Source organism: Elephantulus edwardii, unplaced genomic scaffold, assembly GCF_000299155.1.
Source record: "Elephantulus edwardii isolate Elephantulus edwardi_28Jun2011 unplaced genomic scaffold, EleEdw1.0 scaffold00014, whole genome shotgun sequence".
NCBI lineage: Eukaryota > Metazoa > Chordata > Mammalia > Macroscelidea > Macroscelididae > Elephantulus > Elephantulus edwardii.
This window is the reverse complement of record NW_006399764.1, coordinates 26,105,768-26,118,091: the sequence shown is the minus strand read 5'-3', so window position 1 is coordinate 26,118,091 and position 12,324 is coordinate 26,105,768. Positions and strand designations below refer to the sequence as shown.

Sequence of the window (12,324 nt, the reverse complement as noted above, 5' to 3'; positions counted from 1 at the left end):
TCTCACTCCAGCAGCAGTGGCAAAGATTAACAGAACAGCAAACAATAAGTTTTGGAGATGATACAGAAAGATAGGAACTCTCATACAGTGTTGGTGGGATTATAAAACTGTACAACCACTCTGGAAGGCAGTTTGGCATTTCTTCAAATAGCTGAACGTAGACATTCCATATGAGCCAGCTATTTTACTGCTAAGAGTATACCCCAGGAGAAAGATAATTGTGACACAAATGGGTATTTGTATACCGATATTTATAACAACTTATTCAGAATAGCAAGAAAACAGAAACAGCGAAAATGTCCATCAACAAATGAATGAATTGAGAAATCTTTGTTCATTCACACAATGGAATACTATGCAGCACTCAGGAGGAAGGATTTAGAAAAATACTATTTAACATGAGAGGCTGGAGAGCATTATACTGAGTGAACTAACTCAGTCTCATAAGGTCAAATACTGTGTAAGACCATTATTGTAAATATAGAAGAATAACTAATAATATGTGTACAAAAGTCCAAAGGGCAAAGAGGAGGGTGCGAGGGGGGGTTAAGGGTGGAAAGAGAGGAAATCATGAGGTTGCAGAGTTTGGTGGGTGGAGCGAGAGGTGATGGAATTAGTAAATATCTAGTGGGGATGTGAAAAGAGGCGTAATAGTGGGGGCATAGATAATTTTTTTAAAAGATCAGTATTTTTATAGATCAATACAACGTATGGGAATGATCGTATGAAACACAATGTCAATGAAAAATGTGTGAAACGTAATGTATATGAATGAAACACAATATATATGAGTTCTGTATGTAAACCACATAGAAAAACAATAACGAAATCAAATGACTGAGGACATTGATCAAATCCGCTACAAGAAGATTTTCTAAAATAGTAAAAGACAAGGATGCTACTTTGAGGACTAAGGTGCATTTGACTCATGCCACAGCATTTTCAGTCATCTCATGTGCACGTGAAAGTCTGACAATGAATGAAGAAAACTCAAAAACAGTTGACGTCTTTAAATTGTATTGTTGCTGAAGACTACTGACCATCCCATGAACTGCCAAAAAAAAAACAAACACATTCTGTCGTTTAACTCATAATAGCTCCAGTTCCGGAAATCCTTGGCAAAGGACCAAAGATTGATAAATTCCAGAGTGAAACCTAAGGATAAGAGCAAATAAATTCTAATGTGAAAGAAGGGCAGCCACACGTTTCTCAGGAGAGTTTACCTCCCATACGGAGGACATGTTATGAGAAGGGGGCAGCCCCTGGAGAAAGACATGCGTAGACTCTCAGTGACATGGGGTGACATGCTGTTGTTATTAGGTGCTGTTGAGTCAATCACAACTCAATGACCCTCTGAACAGCTTTCTTCTGCATCAGCCTCACAGCTTCTGGCATGCTTGAGCTCACTGGTATAGTAATGGTGTCAGTCTTTCTCTCACCCCTCCACTTTTCCCAGCATCATGTCTTTGTCCAAGGATTGGCCCCTCCCAAGAATATACACAAAGTCTGTTCGATGAAGTTTCATCACCTTTGCCCCTTGGGGGCACCCTGGTTGTACCTCCTCCAAGACAGACTTGTTCTTTCAGCATCCGTGGGGTGTTCACTCTTCTTCTCTATCATCTCAATTCAAAAGCATCAATTCTTCTTCTGTCATCCTTCTTTACATTCAGATGCATGAAAATGCTGTGGTTTGGGTCAGGCACATCTTAGTCTTAGCAACTGACATTGTTGCTTTTCAGCATTTTGGAGAGGTCCTAGACAATTGTCTCCAATGCAACACGTGTTTTGATTTCTTGAGTGCTATTACCATAGATTTTGACTATGGATGGTAGTGGCTGCAGTATTGGGCACGGGGACAGTTATAAGAATGGTATGAGACCGGCAGGTTCTCTTACATCGACTGCCTAAGAGTCTCGCACTGTAAGAAGCAACAACCTCCCGCTCCTTTGCCACCTTCTCCTTGGAACCAGGAAGCAGCAACCATGCGTGAATGCATCTCCATCCACCTTGGCCAGGCTGGTGTCCAGGTTGGGAGCTCTACTGTCTGGAGCACGGCATCCGGCCTGATGGCCAGATGCCAAGTGACAAGACCATTGGAGGAGGAGATGACTCCTTCAACACCTTCTTCAATGAGACTGGTGATGGCAAGCATGTGCCCAGGGCGATGTTTGTAGACCTGGAACCCACAGTCATTGATGAAGTTCGTACTGGCACCTACGGCCAGCTCTTCCACCCTGAGCCGTTCATCACAGGCAAGGCGGATGCTGCCCACAACTATGCCCGTGGGCACTACACCATCAGCAAGGAGATCATTGACTTGGTTCTGGACCAGATTAGAAAATTGGCTGACCAGTGCACAGGTCTCCAGGGCTTCTTGGTTTTCCACAGCTTTGGTGGGGGAACTGGTTCTGGCTTCACATCCCTGCTGATGGAACACCTATCTGATGATTACGGCAAGAAGTCCAAACTGGAGTTCTCCACTTACCCAGCCCCCCAGGCTTCCACAGCTGTGGCTGAGCCCTGCAACTCCATTCTCACCACACACACCGCCCTGGAGCACTCGGATTGTGTCTTCATGGTAGACAATGACATCTGCGGCAGAAACCTTGATATTGAATGCCCAACCTACACTAACCTGAATAGGTTAATAGGTCAAATTGTGTCCTCTATCACTGCTTCCCTCAGATTTGATGGTGCCCTTAATGTCAGTCTGACAGAATTCCAGACCAACCTGGTGCTCTATCCCCACATCCACTTCCCTCTGGCCATATATGTCCCTGCTATCTCTGCTGAGAAAGCTTACCATGAACAACTTTCTGTAGCAGAGATTACCAATGCTTGCTTTAAGCCAGCCAACCAGATGGTGAAATGTGACCCTCATCGTGGTAAATACATGGCTTTCTGCCTGTTGTACCATGGTGATGTGATTCCCAAAGATGTCAATGCTGCCATTGCCACCATCAAGACCAAACGTACCATCCAGTTTGTGGATTGGTGCCCAACTGGCTTCAAGGTTGGTATTAATTACCAGCCTCCCACTGTGGTGCCTGGTGGAGACTTGGCCAAGGTACAGCGAGCTGTGTGCATGCTGAGCAACACCACAGCCATTGCCGAGGCCTGGGCTCGCCTGGACCACAAGCGTGCCTTTGTTCACTGGTACGTGGGTGAGGGGATGGCGGAAAGAGAGTTTTCTGAGGCCCGTGAGGACATGGTTGCCCTTGAGAAGGATTATGAGGCGGTGGGTGTGGATTCTGTTGAAGGAGAGGGTGAGGAAGAAGGAGAAGAATACTAAAGTTAAAATGTCACAAAGGTGCTGCTTTTACAGAGAAGCTTATTCTGTTTTAAACATTGAAAAGTTGTGGTCTGATCAGTTAATTTGTATGCAGCAGTGTATACATTCATATACAACTACTGACCTATGCTTTAAAACATGAATGCTTTGTCATAAACCCAAACTGTCCATTTTTCTGATGGGTTTTGAATAAAGTGTTCCCTGTCTTAAATGGAAGAGAAAAAAAAAAGAATGGTGCAGGACCAGACAGTGTTCAGCTGTGCATAGGGTCCCTGGTGACTAACAGTGACAAAGATGACCCAGGATTAAATGGGTTGGGAAGCAGAATCAGGCCTCTTAATGAAAGCTAAGCCAATGACCCAAAGTTAAAACAAAAGAGGCCGAAGAATTTCACATGAACAGCACTATGCTGTGATAATCAGCTCACAAGGGAGCCAAGCTGTAAATGATGAGGAAGGGGGAGCAGAGATTAGGATGACTCTGATATGACTCATGCAATTCATAATCAGCGGAATCAAATTTTTAGCTGAAACAGCAGAGGGGCAGAAGGCAGCGAATCTCAGACGGTGGGGACGCTGTAACTCTATGGACTCTGGCAACTTCGCCCGCCCGGCTCTCCTTCACAGCTCGCTTGGTTCTCTGCCAGACGCCCGGTAATAAATACTCTCTGCACGCAACACGAGAAGCTGCAACTTTCCAGCGGAGAAATCAGAGCAGGATCACAAGGTAAGAAGGAACTCGAATTCTGAAAGGTTTCTAGCTAGACTTTGCCAGATAAAATCTTGGGAATTAGGAGAATTGTTTTCTATTGCTGGAAAAGAAAGAATTCTGAGGAGTCACTATTATTACCAGTTGTAAAAACTGCTATTTCTCATTGCTATTAGCTTACAATTTCTCTTTGCTTTCTTTTGGGTAAATTACTAAGCGGTCCACGCGGGCTGTAATTCTCTCTGAAGCAAATGCTTTCCATGATCCTCTCTATGTGAAATGTCCACAAAACAAGTTGACAGTTCTACTTTCCACTCCCATTGCTCCAAGATAAGGCTCCTGGCACTTGTTCACACATGACTTGCAGGAAAAGAGGGCTAAAGAGAAGACCCGAGGGATGCCACCTCCCTGGCAGGCAAGCAAGCATTTTATACTGCTGTGAGTTATGGTGGACTCGATGAAGCAAGCAATTCATGGGGGTAAATGAAGGTATTGGTATTCCAAGTGGGCAAATTCAGAAGCTGAGTGGTTTGGTTATTGTTCTTCATTTTCAAGAGTTTGCTGCCTGGTTCTTCCCCTCTCTTTAACCTTTACTGTTTGACTCTGGGTGGTTTTTCATACCAGATCCCTCTGTCTTAATTCTCCATGTGGGGGAATACACCTTTAGATATAGTTCTTTCTGTGCAGGGCCAAGGAGACCATTTTAATACAGAAAATGGCACAAAACTTGAAAGTCTGTACTGCGGTTGTGCAAAGCTGTATTCCAGGAGACGTCTGGAGATGAAGGGGGCAAAGGCCCTGCTGATGGCCTGCCTGCAGCACTTGTTTCTCTGCTGGAATCTCTCCACTGAGGACCCACGGTCCCAGGCTCTCGTCTGTGTCCTGTCTGTTGCTTCTCACATGTTGTCCCACTATTTAATGTTTTCTTCCTTGGAAAAATTGCAGCTCTGCCTTCTGAAAACATTAGGGCCTTGTAGTCCCCCAGCAAGAGACAGATACAAAAGCTGAATTGAGCAGCATTTTCAAACAGTTAAGAATTCTAGGCTGGAGATTTCTTTTGCAGCTCAAATTTCACCCTGGCTTCCAGTGACTGTTTCCCCCCAGTAAAATGTTTATCTTGATTCTTCCCCTCTTTCCCAGTTTAAATAGCACTATTTAAATCTGTAATATCCACAGCCGTGATACACCTCTCTACCCTCCCCACTTGTAGTTGTTGTTGTGTACCATGGAGTTGGAACTGACGCATAGCCTACCCTCCGGTGGCCTTTCAGAAGCTGTAGGTAGAAGAGTTCTGAGGGGAACTTTTTGTAGGAGGTGGGAATTGTCAGAGCTGTGAGGAAGAGAAGGGCTCAAGGAATGGAAGCTGTGGCTGCTTGGCTGGGCCTGCAGAAGGCTGCAGGAAAAGAGCTTCTGGCTGGCTCTGGGGTGGGTGCCTGGGCTTCAATTGTGAGAATTCTGTTTCACTGAGGAATTCAGTCATTACAGAGGAATGCTGGCAAAGGAGCAGTTTTGGGGAAGAAGATGTTTGTGTTAGTAAATCTGGCAGCATAGGATTCTCCTGGAAGTTTAGGTGTGGAGTTCAGTTAATACAGAGAGATATTGTTCAGAAAGCAGGACTGGAAAAAGAGAAAACAAAAAGTAATACATTAGAGAATATTTAGGCAGGTAGATCTGCAGGCATGGTGACCTGAGCATGACTCTTCCAACATCAATGCATCCTTTCACCCAGCAAGCTGAAAGCTGGCATTTTGGCATTTTGGCACACTTGGTGAGAATCTCGATTGTGATGCAGAAGCCTCCTTTGTGGCTCAGGCTGTAGCAGGGGCATACAGAAACACTGAGATGAAAAATCCCCTTCAATAGCAGAAAGAAACCATTACTTCACCCTCAGGGGGGACAACGCTTGGCTCAAGGAAATCAAGACAAAGCCTCCAATATCTTTTCATTTCCTCTCTGTTGCCAGCCTCTTCTTGCATAGAAACTTCCAAGGGAAGTTCATGGAAGTTAGCAAGTTCAGGCCAAGTTCACAGGGAGTATAGTTGGGGTGACAAGAAGAGAGAGAAGCTGGGGAAACTTCACTTTGCAGAAAAATTCCAGCTGCTCTTATTAAAACAAACAAAACCACGAACTGCACAGCCAAAAATGGACTTGTACTGACAACCCAAAAGCAGGCAGTTGGAATCCACCGAGGAGCAATCTCCTCCTGTGAAACAGCCTCTGAAACCTGTTGGAGGGTCAGCTTTGGGTCAGTTCCAAGTCAACGGCACACAAGAACAACAGCACTGCCTGAAGGACAGAGTGGACCTGCTCTATAGGCTGCCCACCCTCCTGCATAAGAGCCGGTGCACTTGGACCACTGACATTCTGGTTAATAGCCCAGTTGATGCTTAATCCACTGCACCACCAGCGCTCGTCGTGATGCTGGGACATCTTGCTCTGCCTGTGAACAGGTATTGGCCACTTGGTTTTGAAGTGAGCAGCTGTATGCAGTGCAGCAGTAGAGGCGACAACTTCTGGACACCTTCAGATCTGTCGCCTTTCACTGACTGGCTGTGTGATGTTTAGCGATCACTTCACTTTCAAGGGTCTGAATTTGCCCCCCCTCTGATGTTAAATATATATAAACAAGACAACCATGTTAAGGACTACTGCGTAGAGGTGTTGTGATATGTAGAGTGGTAGCAGGACTACTGCATAGAGGTGTCCAAACACAAAGTGGTAGCAGGTTAGAGGGAGCACTGGCGCTGTCATCCAGCAGGAACGGCACTGCTAGCTCAGACTTGTTAACCTGAAAGCGGTGCCTTCCTGACAGTTCAAATCCAACGACAGCTCCACAGGAGAAAGACTGGCCATCTCCTCCTGTGATATTTACAGCCACAGGACCCTGCTACAAGGCAGTTCTGACTCAACAGCAATGAGTGAGTGAGTGAGTGATAAGATGAAAGCAAGACAGACATCATCTCCTACTCAGGGTTCCTAGCATCTCTGGGAGGGTGATATTGTATTTTTCATTTATAAAAGTAAGAAAGAAAAATCACAATAATGAAAGGTCACATGATTAGTATATTACCCATTAATGCCATCGAGTCACACTAGAGATATCACAGATCACTGTTGATGTCAGATGGATCTTGACTGAAAGCAGAAAACACCAGAAGAATGTCTATTTGTATTTTGTTGACTATGTAAAAGCATTTGATTATGTGAAATATAGCAAACTGTGGCTAACATGGAAAAGAATGGGAATCCCAGAACACTTAACTGTGTTCATGAGAAATCTATACCTATATCAAGAAGCCCTTGTCCAAATGCAGGAAGGGAACATGGCATGGTTTAAAATCAGGAAGGGTGTGCATCTGAGTTGTATCCTTTATGCTGAGCAAATAATTCAAGACAAGGACTTTATGGATTCTATGACAAGGTATATAGTATCAGGATAGCAGGCAAACTCATCAACAACCTACTTTAAGCAGATGGCCCGACCTTGCCTGCTCAAAGTGAGGAGAATATGAAACACTTGCTGCAGAAGATCAAGGACTACAGCCTTCAGTGTGGATTGTGTTTCAACATAAAGAAAATAAAAGTCAGCACCACAGGACCAACAGTCACCATTGTGATAGATGGAGAAAGAACTGAAGCTTTAAAAAATGTCATCTTGCTTGGATCAACAGTCAACACCTTTGGGTAAGTTAGCTATCAGGGACCTCTCTAAAACGCTAATGAGCAATGATGTCAGTTTGAAGTCCAAGATGTGCCTCATTCAGGTCATGGTCTTTTCAATCACCTGCTATGCAGTGTCCAGAGCTGGACAATGCTGGACAATAAATAAAGATGCCAGAAGAAGTGATGCCTTTGAGTTGTGGTGCTGGAGAAGAGTACTCAGTATCCCATGGGCTGTCAAAAGAACAAATAGATATGTCATTGAAAGGGTGCAGCCGGAGTACTGTATCTTAGAGGCAAAGATAGCACAATTTCATCTTTAATACCCTGGACATGTAGCCAGGTGAGGCTATTCCTCAGAAAAGGACATATTTGGAAGGATGGAGGATCAGAAAAGGAGAGGAAGACCCCCAGTGAGACGGACTGACATGGTGATTTCAGCAATGGGCTCTCCTGTGTCAGAGATGCGGAGGATGGTTCAAGATAGGGAAGGATTCAGGTCCCTCTATCTAGGATTGCTCTGAGTTGGAATTGACCAGACAGCTTGCTGTTGTTTTTAGGGGTCATCAAGTACGACTCGTGACGCCCCTCCCCTCCTTGGTTTTAGGCTGTAAGTCTTTACAGGAAGGGACTGCCTCTTCTTTCTCCCATGAAATGGCTCGTGGATTTGAACAGCTGACTTTTCCGTTACCAGCCAAAGTTATGATGCACTATGCCACCAGAGCTTCTTGATTAGTAAACTAAGGGGTGGGGAGATGGGTGGGGGTAGGCAGGGAATTAAAATACAAGGTCAGGGCTCATGGAAGAAAAGAAGGAAGATCAAGTCTCACATTCAAACTACTTCAGTTAACATCTTTCTAATTCCAAATATGGGTGAAGTCAAAACAACTTGACCAAGGTAAAGATATCTGATGGATTTTGAACCATACACTTTCAAGATTGCAGTGCAACTTCTTGCCACTAGGCCACTGGAGCTCCCTAAACAAATCTATCTTGAAGTGTAGCAGAGTATTCCTTAGAAGCAAGGGTGGTGAAACTTTATCTTGCATACTCTGAGCAGGTTGTCAGGAAGATTGTTCCTTGGAGAGAGACATCCTGCTAGAAAACGTAGAGAATCAGTGAAAGAAAAGGAGACCTTCAACCAGATAGACTGGCGGTGATTGCAACAATGGGTTTGGGTATGACAGAGATCGTGACAGGACAGGGCATGGCTCAGATCTGGGGTTCACAGGGTCATGTAGGAATCATAGCTTGACAGCACCTAGCAACAACAACATACACACACAAACAGGTACATGAACACAGACAGGCACGTGTGTGCAGAGACTGACACACACTGCCAGATAGACATACACACACACACACGCCCCATGCTCACTTTGACACAGACACACTAACAAACATATATACTCCTCCACATACACCGACAGACACACCACACACACAGACACACAGGCAGCTATATACATACACAGACACACAGAGTGGCAAGTAGACAAAGACAGGCAGATATATATGATGTACACAGACACACACAGGCAAATAGACAAAGACAGACATGCACAGACACACAGGCAGACATATATGTACACAGATACACAGAGAGGCAAAGCGACAAAGACAGACACAGAGAGCCACAAACCTACAGACTGAAAGATCACAAGACTATCAGAAACATGCAGACCCGTGAGTGCAAATGACACACCGGTGCCCATACACACAGAGACACACATGGTTAAAGATGGATACACAGAGCAACAGGCCTACAGCTGACAGACTACGAGACCCACAGAAATGTACAGACACATACACACAGAGGTGTGAGTGTGTGTACTTATGCCACACCCACACAGAGAACAGAAGAGTCCCCAAGACTACAGTTCTAAAATAGTCTCTGAACTTGGATTGAAGCTATTTCCATACCTTTCATCTAAATAATAATTTGGCTTACAAAATAAACAAAACCCATTATGCTCTCTTATACAAAAAGCAGTATGAGGCCAAACTGCTAATAGTTACCGAAAACAGAGTAGAATGAGTCTAGTTTGATGGAAATGAAATAAACAGGATGGAGATAATGAGAGTGCTGACGTATTCTAAAAATTGTAACAATGACACAGAACAAGTTGTATGAAAATCATTAAAGGGAACCCTAACCAGTGTAATCTTTCACCTAAAACATGCAAAGCAATATTTTTCAAAAAGCAAATAAATGGACAGAATCTGAGTAAGCCGTGGTCTCTTCCTGCTAAACAGGAAGAAACCTGCAGTGAGCGGGACAGGATGGTATATCCTAACATACAGGTAGTTTCTTTCCCTGTTAGATGAAGGGTCTTCTGGCAGAGGATTGCTGGTTAAATATCTTTCTCTCTGAACCCTTGGGTAAACTAAAAAAGAGGTCTTTTTTATGTAGGGAGTAAGGGAAGGGTGAAATCTTAATTTTGAGAAGAAGAAAAATTACTGCTTAAAGTTGGAACTGGCACAGAGCTGACCCTCGTTGGGTTTCCAAGGTTATAAATTGGGTATGAACTGCCCGTCTTTCTCCCTGAGAGTCACTGGTGAATCGGCCTCTGGGTTAGCTGTGCAATAGACCCTTTAACACAGATGTTCCATGCCAGTGATTTTCACCTCAAACTCAGATGCCTGGTAACCAAGGTTGAGCCTTTGCTTTTAGCTGTCCTCCAGTCAGCTCCAGCTCACGGGCAAAACCGAGCCCTCGAGCAGAGCCAAGCCCTTTCCAGGCCTGTGTCCTCCTCACTGCCCAGCTGCGCTGCTGTCCTGGAGCCGGTGCTGCTGCCACTGTGTCAGCCCATCTCATTAAGGGTCTTTGGAATCCGACAAAACGATGAAGTCAGCACTCGGGGACAACAGCTAGTGGCCGTGAAGTAGGCAAGGCCAACGGAGGTTTCACACAGTGGGGAAACCAACTGTTCTGGCCTTTTGCTTGTATCTGGTAGTTTTCACAAAGTAGCTCTGTTGACACTGTCACAGACACATTGTTACTTTCTAAACTGTCTTGTAATAATAAAATTCAGTATTATCCATTATGCAATGTATGCATTCTTCATCTCATTGCCATCAGGTTGGAACAGACAGCTGACCCTCCAGTGGGTTTTCAGAGAGTATAAATCACCTAAAAGGAAATTGCCCCTTTCTCTCTCAAAGTGCTAAAAAGCAAAGTTGTCACTTTGAGGAATAAGGTACACTTAGCCCTACCATGGTATATTTAATTGCCTCACAGGAGAACAAACAGGTTCGTCCTGGAGAAGGTGAAACCTGGTTGCTCCTTGGAGGCAAGGATTCTAAGGCTTCATTTACAAAATTTGGGCATGTTGCAAGGAAGAACAAGTCATCGGAGAGGGACATCAGGCTTGGAAGGGTGGAGGGACAGTGCAAGAGAGGAAGACCCTCGATGAGATGGATTGATTCAGTGACTGAGGTAATGAGGGTAGGTGTGTCAGAGACCTTAAGGTTGACAAGGATAGAGCAGGTTTCAGGACTATTGTACATAGAGTCACTATGATGTCACATAACAATATCATATACATATGTGTGAAAGTTGGATGATGGAAAAGGAAAACCAAAGAAGAACTGATGCTTTTCAACTATGATGTTGAAGAATATTGACTGTGCCAGAGAAACAGATCTGTCTTGAAAAGAATGCAGCCAGAGGGCTTCTTAGGCAACTGGATGGTGAAACGTCAGTCCTCATACTTTGGGTATGTGATGAGGAAGGGCCATCCCTGGAGAAAGATGCCATGTTTGGTAAAGGAGTAGAGGTCAGGGGAAAAGAAGAACAGGACAGCAGAATGGCTTGGGCAGAAGAGTGAGGTCAGTGCAGGAAAAGGCAGTGCTTTGGCCTGATGCCCACAGGATGACAGCGAGTCAGAAACAGCACCTAACAATGACGTGGCACGCACAGCGGTCCTGATGCACGCAGGTTAAGCACTCACTGGATGATCAGAGGCTGCTGGCTTGAACGTACAAGTAGCTCTTTAGGAAAAATAACTGGCCCTCTGCTCCTGTGAAGATGGCCGAGTAGAAAACTGAGTGCGCAGGTCTATTCCGTTACAAGAATAGAGGTCACTATAAATCAGAATGGATTTCATAACACCTAGCCGCAACACTGCATGAGCAGAGGTGAATAAGGAGGAACAGTGCTTCCCAACCAGGCTAGCTGCAATGGAGCATGGCAGTGGGGCATCAGTATGGGAAGGGCTGCTCACTCCAGCTTTGCCCCTTCCAGTTTGGTGTTATGTATACCGGAAGGTGTTGTGGAATATGTACAGCTTTAGAGAACTTTGTCTTTTTTTGAAAAAAAAAAATTCATTGTTGCACATTTTCTCCCCTCTTCTCTCCCCCTTCACTAACCCACCCTGCAGTGTACTTCTTGTTCTAGATTATTCTCATACATAAAAGATTTAATCATATATTCCTTTCTTTTAACATTTTTTAAAATTTCTTCATTACTGTGCATTTCTGCCTCCTTCCTTCTCCCTCCCCTAGTCCCCTTCATCCCCTTTGTTCCAAACTATTCTCATCCATATAATATATAATCATATATTCCTTTCAAACAGTTCTTCCACTCATCTGTTCCAATTCAATGTTCACTATCGATCCACCCCTTCCCCATTCCCTCTCCAGACTCCCCATGCCTGCCCTCT

The 12,324-nt window shown here is 44.6% G+C and overlaps 1 pseudogene; it reads left to right on the top strand.

The window, feature by feature from the left end:
- Positions 1-1,982: 1,982 nt before the first annotated feature.
- LOC102854471 lies at positions 1,983-3,292 on the top strand (annotated as a pseudogene).
- The last annotated feature ends 9,032 nt before the right edge of the window (positions 3,293-12,324 follow it).